Raw genomic sequence first — 14,297 nt, 5'->3', positions numbered from 1 at the left:
GCCGGCACAAACTCTCAGAAGGGGGCCAACAGCTCTCTGGAAATGCACTCAACCTCGCACATTGCAGGTCCATAACCCTCTTATCCCCCGACCACAGTGCACGTCGGGGCCTTGCCCAACACACTCGAGGCCTTGGCCAGACTCGGAGGAGCCCCAGGCCTCCCGTTCACAGGACAGGTGCCCCTCCAATGGCACTGGGGAGAAAACAGGCACACCGCGGGAGCAGACCCAGTCCGGTCCGCCCCTCTAGGACCCGGAGACCTAGGCCGGGTGACAAACCCGTGGCGCTACCAGACTTCACTGAGAGAGAACGAGGGGAGAGACAGGGAGGGTAGGACGGAGGGAAGTGAGAGGGAGAGCCACAGAGAGAGAGAGGGCGAAAGGGGGGGGGAGAACGAGAGGGAGAGGGAGAGGGAGAGGGAGGGTGGGGCGGGGACACGGACGGACGGACGGACAGGCAGACAGACAGACAGACAGACTGTGTCGGTAAGAGAGGGCCGGGGAGCCTGGGAATAAGCCAGGCAGTACCCTGAACAACAGCTGGGAGACATTTGTGGAGATGCTTGCCACAGCAGCTGGCATCCTGGGATCCACGGGCCCCAAAGCAAGGCCCTGGCCACTTCCAAGAGCAGCCCAGGCAGCCCGGTATGGCGCCAGGCCAGGAACCGAGCGCTGCCTGGGGCATGTCCTTCCACGCTAGACGCCCCGCGTGGGACTTTGAATGACATGTGCCCCGTGGACTGACTGGTGTGTCCTGAAGGCCTGGTCCCCAGCTGGCGGCAACTGGGGAGGCGGAGCCTTGCTGCAGGAGATGTGTGGCTGGCGCCCTGGCGGGCTTTGGGAATCTCACAGGCCGGCCGCCCCCTTGCCAGAGCTGAGCTCATTCCCTCTCTCTCTGTCTGGCTGTTTTCTGGCCGCTGCCCTGGCAAGAAGGGACGCCCAGCCTCCGCTCTGCCACCCTTTGCCTTTCCCTGCCTGCCTGCCTGCCTGCCTGCCCCATCAGCGATGAACCTCCCCCCGGAGACCGTTAGTCACCCAGGATCAAGCCTTTCCCTTTCCTGCCATCTGCTGCTTCGGGCCGGGTGTTGGGTCCCGGCACCGAGCAGGAGAGAGAGCGAGAGTGAGACAGACAGACAGAAGGGCAGGGCGAGTGAGCGGCAGGCCGACCGACCGAGAGGCAGAGAGAGAGAGAGAAAGGGAGAAAGAGACCAGAAAGCTACTACGTCAGGGGCCAATCACAGTCAAGACACGGGTTTTGTGGGCGGGGCTTGAGGCTGGGGAGAGACTGGAGGCCAGGGCTCTGGGCGGGTGGCCGGTGGCGGGGCCTGTGGCCATCGGGGATCCCTGGGGTCGGTGTGAGGGTGATGTCGGGGCGTCTGGGCGTCTCCCGTGACTCCTGGGAGCGGGCTGGCGGGCGGCAGGCGAGGCAGGGGCCGGCCGAGGCGCGCTGCATGCGCCCCGCCTGGCGTCAGGGGCCGTGCAGGCTCTTGAGGCGCCAGAGTGCGGGTGTGAGCGTCTACGGCCATACCACCCTGAACGCGCCCGATCTCGTCTGATCTCGGAAGCTAAGCAGGGTCGGGCCTGGTTAGTACTTGGATGGGAGACCGCCTGGGAATACCGGGTGCTGTAGGCTTTTTGCCTACTTCCGCAGGCTTTTTGCCTACTGCATGCACGCGCACCCAGCACCCACCCTCCCTCCTCGCCCAAGGGACAAGGACCAAGATGCAAGGGGGCCAAGGCCTCCAGGCCGCCCCTCGCTCGGTGGGTAGGTCCGCCGGCCGGGGCGGTGCTCGCTCGGTGGACGGGTGGGTGGCTGCGTGCGTCCGTGGGCCGTGTCCCTTGCTCCGCGGTCCTCCGAGCCAGCCGCTGAAGGTGTCCGCCCTTTGCTGTCCGGCTCCGGGCTCGGCTCACACGGCTCCCTGGCCTCCTCCTCCTCCTCCTCCTCCTCCTCCTCCTCCTCCTCCTCCTCCTCTTCGTCTACCTCTTCAGTGCTTCAGCCGGCACAAACTCTCAGAAGGGGGCCAACAGCTCTCTGGAAATGCACTCAACCTCGCACATTGCAGGTCCATAACCCTCTTATCCCCCGACCACAGTGCACGTCGGGGCCTTGCCCAACACACTCGAGGCCTTGGCCAGACTCGGAGGAGCCCCAGGCCTCCCGTTCACAGGACAGGTGCCCCTCCAATGGCACTGGGGAGAAAACAGGCACACCGCGGGAGCAGACCCAGTCCGGTCCGCCCCTCTAGGACCCGGAGACCTAGGCCGGGTGACAAACCCGTGGCGCTACCAGACTTCACTGAGAGAGAACGAGGGGAGAGACAGGGAGGGTAGGACGGAGGGAAGTGAGAGGGAGAGCCACAGAGAGAGAGAGGGCGAAAGGGGGGGGGGGAGAACGAGAGGGAGAGGGAGAGGGAGAGGGAGGGTGGGGCGGGGACACGGACGGACGGACGGACAGGCAGACAGACAGACAGACAGACTGTGTCGGTAAGAGAGGGCCGGGGAGCCTGGGAATAAGCCAGGCAGTACCCTGAACAACAGCTGGGAGACATTTGTGGAGATGCTTGCCACAGCAGCTGGCATCCTGGGATCCACGGGCCCCAAAGCAAGGCCCTGGCCACTTCCAAGAGCAGCCCAGGCAGCCCGGTATGGCGCCAGGCCAGGAACCGAGCGCTGCCTGGGGCATGTCCTTCCACGCTAGACGCCCCGCGTGGGACTTTGAATGACATGTGCCCCGTGGACTGACTGGTGTGTCCTGAAGGCCTGGTCCCCAGCTGGCGGCAACTGGGGAGGCGGAGCCTTGCTGCAGGAGATGTGTGGCTGGCGCCCTGGCGGGCTTTGGGAATCTCACAGGCCGGCCGCCCCCTTGCCAGAGCTGAGCTCATTCCCTCTCTCTCTGTCTGGCTGTTTTCTGGCCGCTGCCCTGGCAAGAAGGGACGCCCAGCCTCCGCTCTGCCACCCTTTGCCTTTCCCTGCCTGCCTGCCTGCCTGCCTGCCCCATCAGCGATGAACCTCCCCCCGGAGACCGTTAGTCACCCAGGATCAAGCCTTTCCCTTTCCTGCCATCTGCTGCTTCGGGCCGGGTGTTGGGTCCCGGCACCGAGCAGGAGAGAGAGCGAGAGTGAGACAGACAGACAGAAGGGCAGGGCGAGTGAGCGGCAGGCCGACCGACCGAGAGGCAGAGAGAGAGAGAGAAAGGGAGAAAGAGACCAGAAAGCTACTACGTCAGGGGCCAATCACAGTCAAGACACGGGTTTTGTGGGCGGGGCTTGAGGCTGGGGAGAGACTGGAGGCCAGGGCTCTGGGCGGGTGGCCGGTGGCGGGGCCTGTGGCCATCGGGGATCCCTGGGGTCGGTGTGAGGGTGATGTCGGGGCGTCTGGGCGTCTCCCGTGACTCCTGGGAGCGGGCTGGCGGGCGGCAGGCGAGGCAGGGGCCGGCCGAGGCGCGCTGCATGCGCCCCGCCTGGCGTCAGGGGCCGTGCAGGCTCTTGAGGCGCCAGAGTGCGGGTGTGAGCGTCTACGGCCATACCACCCTGAACGCGCCCGATCTCGTCTGATCTCGGAAGCTAAGCAGGGTCGGGCCTGGTTAGTACTTGGATGGGAGACCGCCTGGGAATACCGGGTGCTGTAGGCTTTTTGCCTACTTCCGCAGGCTTTTTGCCTACTGCATGCACGCGCACCCAGCACCCACCCTCCCTCCTCGCCCAAGGGACAAGGACCAAGATGCAAGGGGGCCAAGGCCTCCAGGCCGCCCCTCGCTCGGTGGGTAGGTCCGCCGGCCGGGGCGGTGCTCGCTCGGTGGACGGGTGGGTGGCTGCGTGCGTCCGTGGGCCGTGTCCCTTGCTCCGCGGTCCTCCGAGCCAGCCGCTGAAGGTGTCCGCCCTTTGCTGTCCGGCTCCGGGCTCGGCTCACACGGCTCCCTGGCCTCCTCCTCCTCCTCCTCCTCCTCCTCCTCCTCCTCCTCCTCCTCCTCCTCCTCCTCCTCTTCGTCTACCTCTTCAGTGCTTCAGCCGGCACAAACTCTCAGAAGGGGGCCAACAGCTCTCTGGAAATGCACTCAACCTCGCACATTGCAGGTCCATAACCCTCTTATCCCCCGACCACAGTGCACGTCGGGGCCTTGCCCAACACACTCGAGGCCTTGGCCAGACTCGGAGGAGCCCCAGGCCTCCCGTTCACAGGACAGGTGCCCCTCCAATGGCACTGGGGAGAAAACAGGCACACCGCGGGAGCAGACCCAGTCCGGTCCGCCCCTCTAGGACCCGGAGACCTAGGCCGGGTGACAAACCCGTGGCGCTACCAGACTTCACTGAGAGAGAACGAGGGGAGAGACAGGGAGGGTAGGACGGAGGGAAGTGAGAGGGAGAGCCACAGAGAGAGAGAGGGCGAAAGGGGGGGGGGAGAACGAGAGGGAGAGGGAGAGGGAGAGGGAGGGTGGGGCGGGGACACGGACGGACGGACGGACAGGCAGACAGACAGACAGACAGACTGTGTCGGTAAGAGAGGGCCGGGGAGCCTGGGAATAAGCCAGGCAGTACCCTGAACAACAGCTGGGAGACATTTGTGGAGATGCTTGCCACAGCAGCTGGCATCCTGGGATCCACGGGCCCCAAAGCAAGGCCCTGGCCACTTCCAAGAGCAGCCCAGGCAGCCCGGTATGGCGCCAGGCCAGGAACCGAGCGCTGCCTGGGGCATGTCCTTCCACGCTAGACGCCCCGCGTGGGACTTTGAATGACATGTGCCCCGTGGACTGACTGGTGTGTCCTGAAGGCCTGGTCCCCAGCTGGCGGCAACTGGGGAGGCGGAGCCTTGCTGCAGGAGATGTGTGGCTGGCGCCCTGGCGGGCTTTGGGAATCTCACAGGCCGGCCGCCCCCTTGCCAGAGCTGAGCTCATTCCCTCTCTCTCTGTCTGGCTGTTTTCTGGCCGCTGCCCTGGCAAGAAGGGACGCCCAGCCTCCGCTCTGCCACCCTTTGCCTTTCCCTGCCTGCCTGCCTGCCTGCCTGCCCCATCAGCGATGAACCTCCCCCCGGAGACCGTTAGTCACCCAGGATCAAGCCTTTCCCTTTCCTGCCATCTGCTGCTTCGGGCCGGGTGTTGGGTCCCGGCACCGAGCAGGAGAGAGAGCGAGAGTGAGACAGACAGACAGAAGGGCAGGGCGAGTGAGCGGCAGGCCGACCGACCGAGAGGCAGAGAGAGAGAGAGAAAGGGAGAAAGAGACCAGAAAGCTACTACGTCAGGGGCCAATCACAGTCAAGACACGGGTTTTGTGGGCGGGGCTTGAGGCTGGGGAGAGACTGGAGGCCAGGGCTCTGGGCGGGTGGCCGGTGGCGGGGCCTGTGGCCATCGGGGATCCCTGGGGTCGGTGTGAGGGTGATGTCGGGGCGTCTGGGCGTCTCCCGTGACTCCTGGGAGCGGGCTGGCGGGCGGCAGGCGAGGCAGGGGCCGGCCGAGGCGCGCTGCATGCGCCCCGCCTGGCGTCAGGGGCCGTGCAGGCTCTTGAGGCGCCAGAGTGCGGGTGTGAGCGTCTACGGCCATACCACCCTGAACGCGCCCGATCTCGTCTGATCTCGGAAGCTAAGCAGGGTCGGGCCTGGTTAGTACTTGGATGGGAGACCGCCTGGGAATACCGGGTGCTGTAGGCTTTTTGCCTACTTCCGCAGGCTTTTTGCCTACTGCATGCACGCGCACCCAGCACCCACCCTCCCTCCTCGCCCAAGGGACAAGGACCAAGATGCAAGGGGGCCAAGGCCTCCAGGCCGCCCCTCGCTCGGTGGGTAGGTCCGCCGGCCGGGGCGGTGCTCGCTCGGTGGACGGGTGGGTGGCTGCGTGCGTCCGTGGGCCGTGTCCCTTGCTCCGCGGTCCTCCGAGCCAGCCGCTGAAGGTGTCCGCCCTTTGCTGTCCGGCTCCGGGCTCGGCTCACACGGCTCCCTGGCCTCCTCCTCCTCCTCCTCCTCCTCCTCCTCCTCCTCCTCCTCCTCCTCCTCCTCCTCTTCGTCTACCTCTTCAGTGCTTCAGCCGGCACAAACTCTCAGAAGGGGGCCAACAGCTCTCTGGAAATGCACTCAACCTCGCACATTGCAGGTCCATAACCCTCTTATCCCCCGACCACAGTGCACGTCGGGGCCTTGCCCAACACACTCGAGGCCTTGGCCAGACTCGGAGGAGCCCCAGGCCTCCCGTTCACAGGACAGGTGCCCCTCCAATGGCACTGGGGAGAAAACAGGCACACCGCGGGAGCAGACCCAGTCCGGTCCGCCCCTCTAGGACCCGGAGACCTAGGCCGGGTGACAAACCCGTGGCGCTACCAGACTTCACTGAGAGAGAACGAGGGGAGAGACAGGGAGGGTAGGACGGAGGGAAGTGAGAGGGAGAGCCACAGAGAGAGAGAGGGCGAAAGGGGGGGGGAGAACGAGAGGGAGAGGGAGAGGGAGAGGGAGGGTGGGGCGGGGACACGGACGGACGGACGGACAGGCAGACAGACAGACAGACAGACTGTGTCGGTAAGAGAGGGCCGGGGAGCCTGGGAATAAGCCAGGCAGTACCCTGAACAACAGCTGGGAGACATTTGTGGAGATGCTTGCCACAGCAGCTGGCATCCTGGGATCCACGGGCCCCAAAGCAAGGCCCTGGCCACTTCCAAGAGCAGCCCAGGCAGCCCGGTATGGCGCCAGGCCAGGAACCGAGCGCTGCCTGGGGCATGTCCTTCCACGCTAGACGCCCCGCGTGGGACTTTGAATGACATGTGCCCCGTGGACTGACTGGTGTGTCCTGAAGGCCTGGTCCCCAGCTGGCGGCAACTGGGGAGGCGGAGCCTTGCTGCAGGAGATGTGTGGCTGGCGCCCTGGCGGGCTTTGGGAATCTCACAGGCCGGCCGCCCCCTTGCCAGAGCTGAGCTCATTCCCTCTCTCTCTGTCTGGCTGTTTTCTGGCCGCTGCCCTGGCAAGAAGGGACGCCCAGCCTCCGCTCTGCCACCCTTTGCCTTTCCCTGCCTGCCTGCCTGCCTGCCTGCCCCATCAGCGATGAACCTCCCCCCGGAGACCGTTAGTCACCCAGGATCAAGCCTTTCCCTTTCCTGCCATCTGCTGCTTCGGGCCGGGTGTTGGGTCCCGGCACCGAGCAGGAGAGAGAGCGAGAGTGAGACAGACAGACAGAAGGGCAGGGCGAGTGAGCGGCAGGCCGACCGACCGAGAGGCAGAGAGAGAGAGAGAAAGGGAGAAAGAGACCAGAAAGCTACTACGTCAGGGGCCAATCACAGTCAAGACACGGGTTTTGTGGGCGGGGCTTGAGGCTGGGGAGAGACTGGAGGCCAGGGCTCTGGGCGGGTGGCCGGTGGCGGGGCCTGTGGCCATCGGGGATCCCTGGGGTCGGTGTGAGGGTGATGTCGGGGCGTCTGGGCGTCTCCCGTGACTCCTGGGAGCGGGCTGGCGGGCGGCAGGCGAGGCAGGGGCCGGCCGAGGCGCGCTGCATGCGCCCCGCCTGGCGTCAGGGGCCGTGCAGGCTCTTGAGGCGCCAGAGTGCGGGTGTGAGCGTCTACGGCCATACCACCCTGAACGCGCCCGATCTCGTCTGATCTCGGAAGCTAAGCAGGGTCGGGCCTGGTTAGTACTTGGATGGGAGACCGCCTGGGAATACCGGGTGCTGTAGGCTTTTTGCCTACTTCCGCAGGCTTTTTGCCTACTGCATGCACGCGCACCCAGCACCCACCCTCCCTCCTCGCCCAAGGGACAAGGACCAAGATGCAAGGGGGCCAAGGCCTCCAGGCCGCCCCTCGCTCGGTGGGTAGGTCCGCCGGCCGGGGCGGTGCTCGCTCGGTGGACGGGTGGGTGGCTGCGTGCGTCCGTGGGCCGTGTCCCTTGCTCCGCGGTCCTCCGAGCCAGCCGCTGAAGGTGTCCGCCCTTTGCTGTCCGGCTCCGGGCTCGGCTCACACGGCTCCCTGGCCTCCTCCTCCTCCTCCTCCTCCTCCTCCTCCTCCTCCTCCTCCTCCTCCTCCTCCTCTTCGTCTACCTCTTCAGTGCTTCAGCCGGCACAAACTCTCAGAAGGGGGCCAACAGCTCTCTGGAAATGCACTCAACCTCGCACATTGCAGGTCCATAACCCTCTTATCCCCCGACCACAGTGCACGTCGGGGCCTTGCCCAACACACTCGAGGCCTTGGCCAGACTCGGAGGAGCCCCAGGCCTCCCGTTCACAGGACAGGTGCCCCTCCAATGGCACTGGGGAGAAAACAGGCACACCGCGGGAGCAGACCCAGTCCGGTCCGCCCCTCTAGGACCCGGAGACCTAGGCCGGGTGACAAACCCGTGGCGCTACCAGACTTCACTGAGAGAGAACGAGGGGAGAGACAGGGAGGGTAGGACGGAGGGAAGTGAGAGGGAGAGCCACAGAGAGAGAGAGGGCGAAAGGGGGGGGGGAGAACGAGAGGGAGAGGGAGAGGGAGAGGGAGGGTGGGGCGGGGACACGGACGGACGGACGGACAGGCAGACAGACAGACAGACAGACTGTGTCGGTAAGAGAGGGCCGGGGAGCCTGGGAATAAGCCAGGCAGTACCCTGAACAACAGCTGGGAGACATTTGTGGAGATGCTTGCCACAGCAGCTGGCATCCTGGGATCCACGGGCCCCAAAGCAAGGCCCTGGCCACTTCCAAGAGCAGCCCAGGCAGCCCGGTATGGCGCCAGGCCAGGAACCGAGCGCTGCCTGGGGCATGTCCTTCCACGCTAGACGCCCCGCGTGGGACTTTGAATGACATGTGCCCCGTGGACTGACTGGTGTGTCCTGAAGGCCTGGTCCCCAGCTGGCGGCAACTGGGGAGGCGGAGCCTTGCTGCAGGAGATGTGTGGCTGGCGCCCTGGCGGGCTTTGGGAATCTCACAGGCCGGCCGCCCCCTTGCCAGAGCTGAGCTCATTCCCTCTCTCTCTGTCTGGCTGTTTTCTGGCCGCTGCCCTGGCAAGAAGGGACGCCCAGCCTCCGCTCTGCCACCCTTTGCCTTTCCCTGCCTGCCTGCCTGCCTGCCTGCCCCATCAGCGATGAACCTCCCCCCGGAGACCGTTAGTCACCCAGGATCAAGCCTTTCCCTTTCCTGCCATCTGCTGCTTCGGGCCGGGTGTTGGGTCCCGGCACCGAGCAGGAGAGAGAGCGAGAGTGAGACAGACAGACAGAAGGGCAGGGCGAGTGAGCGGCAGGCCGACCGACCGAGAGGCAGAGAGAGAGAGAGAAAGGGAGAAAGAGACCAGAAAGCTACTACGTCAGGGGCCAATCACAGTCAAGACACGGGTTTTGTGGGCGGGGCTTGAGGCTGGGGAGAGACTGGAGGCCAGGGCTCTGGGCGGGTGGCCGGTGGCGGGGCCTGTGGCCATCGGGGATCCCTGGGGTCGGTGTGAGGGTGATGTCGGGGCGTCTGGGCGTCTCCCGTGACTCCTGGGAGCGGGCTGGCGGGCGGCAGGCGAGGCAGGGGCCGGCCGAGGCGCGCTGCATGCGCCCCGCCTGGCGTCAGGGGCCGTGCAGGCTCTTGAGGCGCCAGAGTGCGGGTGTGAGCGTCTACGGCCATACCACCCTGAACGCGCCCGATCTCGTCTGATCTCGGAAGCTAAGCAGGGTCGGGCCTGGTTAGTACTTGGATGGGAGACCGCCTGGGAATACCGGGTGCTGTAGGCTTTTTGCCTACTTCCGCAGGCTTTTTGCCTACTGCATGCACGCGCACCCAGCACCCACCCTCCCTCCTCGCCCAAGGGACAAGGACCAAGATGCAAGGGGGCCAAGGCCTCCAGGCCGCCCCTCGCTCGGTGGGTAGGTCCGCCGGCCGGGGCGGTGCTCGCTCGGTGGACGGGTGGGTGGCTGCGTGCGTCCGTGGGCCGTGTCCCTTGCTCCGCGGTCCTCCGAGCCAGCCGCTGAAGGTGTCCGCCCTTTGCTGTCCGGCTCCGGGCTCGGCTCACACGGCTCCCTGGCCTCCTCCTCCTCCTCCTCCTCCTCCTCCTCCTCCTCCTCCTCCTCCTCCTCCTCCTCTTCGTCTACCTCTTCAGTGCTTCAGCCGGCACAAACTCTCAGAAGGGGGCCAACAGCTCTCTGGAAATGCACTCAACCTCGCACATTGCAGGTCCATAACCCTCTTATCCCCCGACCACAGTGCACGTCGGGGCCTTGCCCAACACACTCGAGGCCTTGGCCAGACTCGGAGGAGCCCCAGGCCTCCCGTTCACAGGACAGGTGCCCCTCCAATGGCACTGGGGAGAAAACAGGCACACCGCGGGAGCAGACCCAGTCCGGTCCGCCCCTCTAGGACCCGGAGACCTAGGCCGGGTGACAAACCCGTGGCGCTACCAGACTTCACTGAGAGAGAACGAGGGGAGAGACAGGGAGGGTAGGACGGAGGGAAGTGAGAGGGAGAGCCACAGAGAGAGAGAGGGCGAAAGGGGGGGGGAGAACGAGAGGGAGAGGGAGAGGGAGAGGGAGGGTGGGGCGGGGACACGGACGGACGGACGGACAGGCAGACAGACAGACAGACAGACTGTGTCGGTAAGAGAGGGCCGGGGAGCCTGGGAATAAGCCAGGCAGTACCCTGAACAACAGCTGGGAGACATTTGTGGAGATGCTTGCCACAGCAGCTGGCATCCTGGGATCCACGGGCCCCAAAGCAAGGCCCTGGCCACTTCCAAGAGCAGCCCAGGCAGCCCGGTATGGCGCCAGGCCAGGAACCGAGCGCTGCCTGGGGCATGTCCTTCCACGCTAGACGCCCCGCGTGGGACTTTGAATGACATGTGCCCCGTGGACTGACTGGTGTGTCCTGAAGGCCTGGTCCCCAGCTGGCGGCAACTGGGGAGGCGGAGCCTTGCTGCAGGAGATGTGTGGCTGGCGCCCTGGCGGGCTTTGGGAATCTCACAGGCCGGCCGCCCCCTTGCCAGAGCTGAGCTCATTCCCTCTCTCTCTGTCTGGCTGTTTTCTGGCCGCTGCCCTGGCAAGAAGGGACGCCCAGCCTCCGCTCTGCCACCCTTTGCCTTTCCCTGCCTGCCTGCCTGCCTGCCTGCCCCATCAGCGATGAACCTCCCCCCGGAGACCGTTAGTCACCCAGGATCAAGCCTTTCCCTTTCCTGCCATCTGCTGCTTCGGGCCGGGTGTTGGGTCCCGGCACCGAGCAGGAGAGAGAGCGAGAGTGAGACAGACAGACAGAAGGGCAGGGCGAGTGAGCGGCAGGCCGACCGACCGAGAGGCAGAGAGAGAGAGAGAAAGGGAGAAAGAGACCAGAAAGCTACTACGTCAGGGGCCAATCACAGTCAAGACACGGGTTTTGTGGGCGGGGCTTGAGGCTGGGGAGAGACTGGAGGCCAGGGCTCTGGGCGGGTGGCCGGTGGCGGGGCCTGTGGCCATCGGGGATCCCTGGGGTCGGTGTGAGGGTGATGTCGGGGCGTCTGGGCGTCTCCCGTGACTCCTGGGAGCGGGCTGGCGGGCGGCAGGCGAGGCAGGGGCCGGCCGAGGCGCGCTGCATGCGCCCCGCCTGGCGTCAGGGGCCGTGCAGGCTCTTGAGGCGGCAGAGTGCGGGTGTGAGCGTCTACGGCCATACCACCCTGAACGCGCCCGATCTCGTCTGATCTCGGAAGCTAAGCAGGGTCGGGCCTGGTTAGTACTTGGATGGGAGACCGCCTGGGAATACCGGGTGCTGTAGGCTTTTTGCCTACTTCCGCAGGCTTTTTGCCTACTGCATGCACGCGCACCCAGCACCCACCCTCCCTCCTCGCCCAAGGGACAAGGACCAAGATGCAAGGGGGCCAAGGCCTCCAGGCCGCCCCTCGCTCGGTGGGTAGGTCCGCCGGCCGGGGCGGTGCTCGCTCGGTGGACGGGTGGGTGGCTGCGTGCGTCCGTGGGCCGTGTCCCTTGCTCCGCGGTCCTCCGAGCCAGCCGCTGAAGGTGTCCGCCCTTTGCTGTCCGGCTCCGGGCTCGGCTCACACGGCTCCCTGGCCTCCTCCTCCTCCTCCTCCTCCTCCTCCTCCTCCTCCTCCTCCTCCTCCTCCTCCTCCTCCTCCTCCTCTTCGTCTACCTCTTCAGTGCTTCAGCCGGCACAAACTCTCAGAAGGGGGCCAACAGCTCTCTGGAAATGCACTCAACCTCGCACATTGCAGGTCCATAACCCTCTTATCCCCCGACCACAGTGCACGTCGGGGCCTTGCCCAACACACTCGAGGCCTTGGCCAGACTCGGAGGAGCCCCAGGCCTCCCGTTCACAGGACAGGTGCCCCTCCAATGGCACTGGGGAGAAAACAGGCACACCGCGGGAGCAGACCCAGTCCGGTCCGCCCCTCTAGGACCCGGAGACCTAGGCCGGGTGACAAACCCGTGGCGCTACCAGACTTCACTGAGAGAGAACGAGGGGAGAGACAGGGAGGGTAGGACGGAGGGAAGTGAGAGGGAGAGCCACAGAGAGAGAGAGGGCGAAAGGGGGGGGGAGAACGAGAGGGAGAGGGAGAGGGAGAGGGAGGGTGGGGCGGGGACACGGACGGACGGACGGACAGGCAGACAGACAGACAGACAGACTGTGTCGGTAAGAGAGGGCCGGGGAGCCTGGGAATAAGCCAGGCAGTACCCTGAACAACAGCTGGGAGACATTTGTGGAGATGCTTGCCACAGCAGCTGGCATCCTGGGATCCACGGGCCCCAAAGCAAGGCCCTGGCCACTTCCAAGAGCAGCCCAGGCAGCCCGGTATGGCGCCAGGCCAGGAACCGAGCGCTGCCTGGGGCATGTCCTTCCACGCTAGACGCCCCGCGTGGGACTTTGAATGACATGTGCCCCGTGGACTGACTGGTGTGTCCTGAAGGCCTGGTCCCCAGCTGGCGGCAACTGGGGAGGCGGAGCCTTGCTGCAGGAGATGTGTGGCTGGCGCCCTGGCGGGCTTTGGGAATCTCACAGGCCGGCCGCCCCCTTGCCAGAGCTGAGCTCATTCCCTCTCTCTCTGTCTGGCTGTTTTCTGGCCGCTGCCCTGGCAAGAAGGGACGCCCAGCCTCCGCTCTGCCACCCTTTGCCTTTCCCTGCCTGCCTGCCTGCCTGCCTGCCCCATCAGCGATGAACCTCCCCCCGGAGACCGTTAGTCACCCAGGATCAAGCCTTTCCCTTTCCTGCCATCTGCTGCTTCGGGCCGGGTGTTGGGTCCCGGCACCGAGCAGGAGAGAGAGCGAGAGTGAGACAGACAGACAGAAGGGCAGGGCGAGTGAGCGGCAGGCCGACCGACCGAGAGGCAGAGAGAGAGAGAGAAAGGGAGAAAGAGACCAGAAAGCTACTACGTCAGGGGCCAATCACAGTCAAGACACGGGTTTTGTGGGCGGGGCTTGAGGCTGGGGAGAGACTGGAGGCCAGGGCTCTGGGCGGGTGGCCGGTGGCGGGGCCTGTGGCCATCGGGGATCCCTGGGGTCGGTGTGAGGGTGATGTCGGGGCGTCTGGGCGTCTCCCGTGACTCCTGGGAGCGGGCTGGCGGGCGGCAGGCGAGGCAGGGGCCGGCCGAGGCGCGCTGCATGCGCCCCGCCTGGCGTCAGGGGCCGTGCAGGCTCTTGAGGCGCCAGAGTGCGGGTGTGAGCGTCTACGGCCATACCACCCTGAACGCGCCCGATCTCGTCTGATCTCGGAAGCTAAGCAGGGTCGGGCCTGGTTAGTACTTGGATGGGAGACCGCCTGGGAATACCGGGTGCTGTAGGCTTTTTGCCTACTTCCGCAGGCTTTTTGCCTACTGCATGCACGCGCACCCAGCACCCACCCTCCCTCCTCGCCCAAGGGACAAGGACCAAGATGCAAGGGGGCCAAGGCCTCCAGGCCGCCCCTCGCTCGGTGGGTAGGTCCGCCGGCCGGGGCGGTGCTCGCTCGGTGGACGGGTGGGTGGCTGCGTGCGTCCGTGGGCCGTGTCCCTTGCTCCGCGGTCCTCCGAGCCAGCCGCTGAAGGTGTCCGCCCTTTGCTGTCCGGCTCCGGCGTCGGCTCACACGGCTCCCTGGCCTCCTCCTCCTCCTCCTCCTCCTCCTCCTCCTCCTCCTCCTCCTCCTCCTCCTCCTCCTCCTCCTCTTCGTCTACCTCTTCAGTGCTTCAGCCGGCACAAACTCTCAGAAGGGGGCCAACAGCTCTCTGGAAATGCACTCAACCTCGCACATTGCAGGTCCATAACCCTCTTATCCCCCGACCACAGTGCACGTCGGGGCCTTGCCCAACACACTCGAGGCCTTGGCCAGACTCGGAGGAGCCCCAGGCCTCCCGTTCACAGGACAGGTGCCCCTCCAATGGCACTGGGGAGAAAACAGGCACACCGCGGGAGCAGACCCAGTCCGGTCCGCC

At 65.8% G+C, this 14,297-nt stretch overlaps 7 non-coding genes across 7 annotated transcripts; all 7 read left to right on the top strand.

Annotated features, from left to right (window-relative positions):
- Window positions 1-1,514: 1,514 nt before the first annotated feature.
- LOC123460994 lies at window positions 1,515-1,633 on the top strand. Its single transcript, XR_006637330.1, has one exon. It is a non-coding gene; the product is annotated as a 5S ribosomal RNA (ribosomal RNA).
- Window positions 1,634-3,512: 1,879 nt separating this feature from the next.
- LOC123460993 lies at window positions 3,513-3,631 on the top strand. The gene has a single exon (XR_006637329.1). It is a non-coding gene; the product is annotated as a 5S ribosomal RNA (ribosomal RNA).
- A 1,890-nt stretch (window positions 3,632-5,521) lies between these two features.
- On the top strand, window positions 5,522-5,640 carry LOC123460992. Its single transcript, XR_006637328.1, has one exon. It is a non-coding gene; the product is annotated as a 5S ribosomal RNA (ribosomal RNA).
- A 1,886-nt stretch (window positions 5,641-7,526) lies between these two features.
- LOC123460984 lies at window positions 7,527-7,645 on the top strand. The gene has a single exon (XR_006637327.1). It is a non-coding gene; the product is annotated as a 5S ribosomal RNA (ribosomal RNA).
- A 1,887-nt stretch (window positions 7,646-9,532) lies between these two features.
- LOC123460973 lies at window positions 9,533-9,651 on the top strand. The gene has a single exon (XR_006637318.1). It is a non-coding gene; the product is annotated as a 5S ribosomal RNA (ribosomal RNA).
- A 1,886-nt stretch (window positions 9,652-11,537) lies between these two features.
- LOC123460962 lies at window positions 11,538-11,656 on the top strand. The gene has a single exon (XR_006637307.1). It is a non-coding gene; the product is annotated as a 5S ribosomal RNA (ribosomal RNA).
- Window positions 11,657-13,554: 1,898 nt separating this feature from the next.
- LOC123461360 lies at window positions 13,555-13,673 on the top strand. Its single transcript, XR_006637644.1, has one exon. It is a non-coding gene; the product is annotated as a 5S ribosomal RNA (ribosomal RNA).
- The last annotated feature ends 624 nt before the right edge of the window (window positions 13,674-14,297 follow it).

This window comes from Jaculus jaculus, chromosome 5, assembly GCF_020740685.1.
Source record: "Jaculus jaculus isolate mJacJac1 chromosome 5, mJacJac1.mat.Y.cur, whole genome shotgun sequence".
In the NCBI taxonomy this organism is placed as follows: domain Eukaryota; kingdom Metazoa; phylum Chordata; class Mammalia; order Rodentia; family Dipodidae; genus Jaculus; species Jaculus jaculus.
This window is presented reverse-complemented; position numbering and strand designations above follow the sequence as displayed.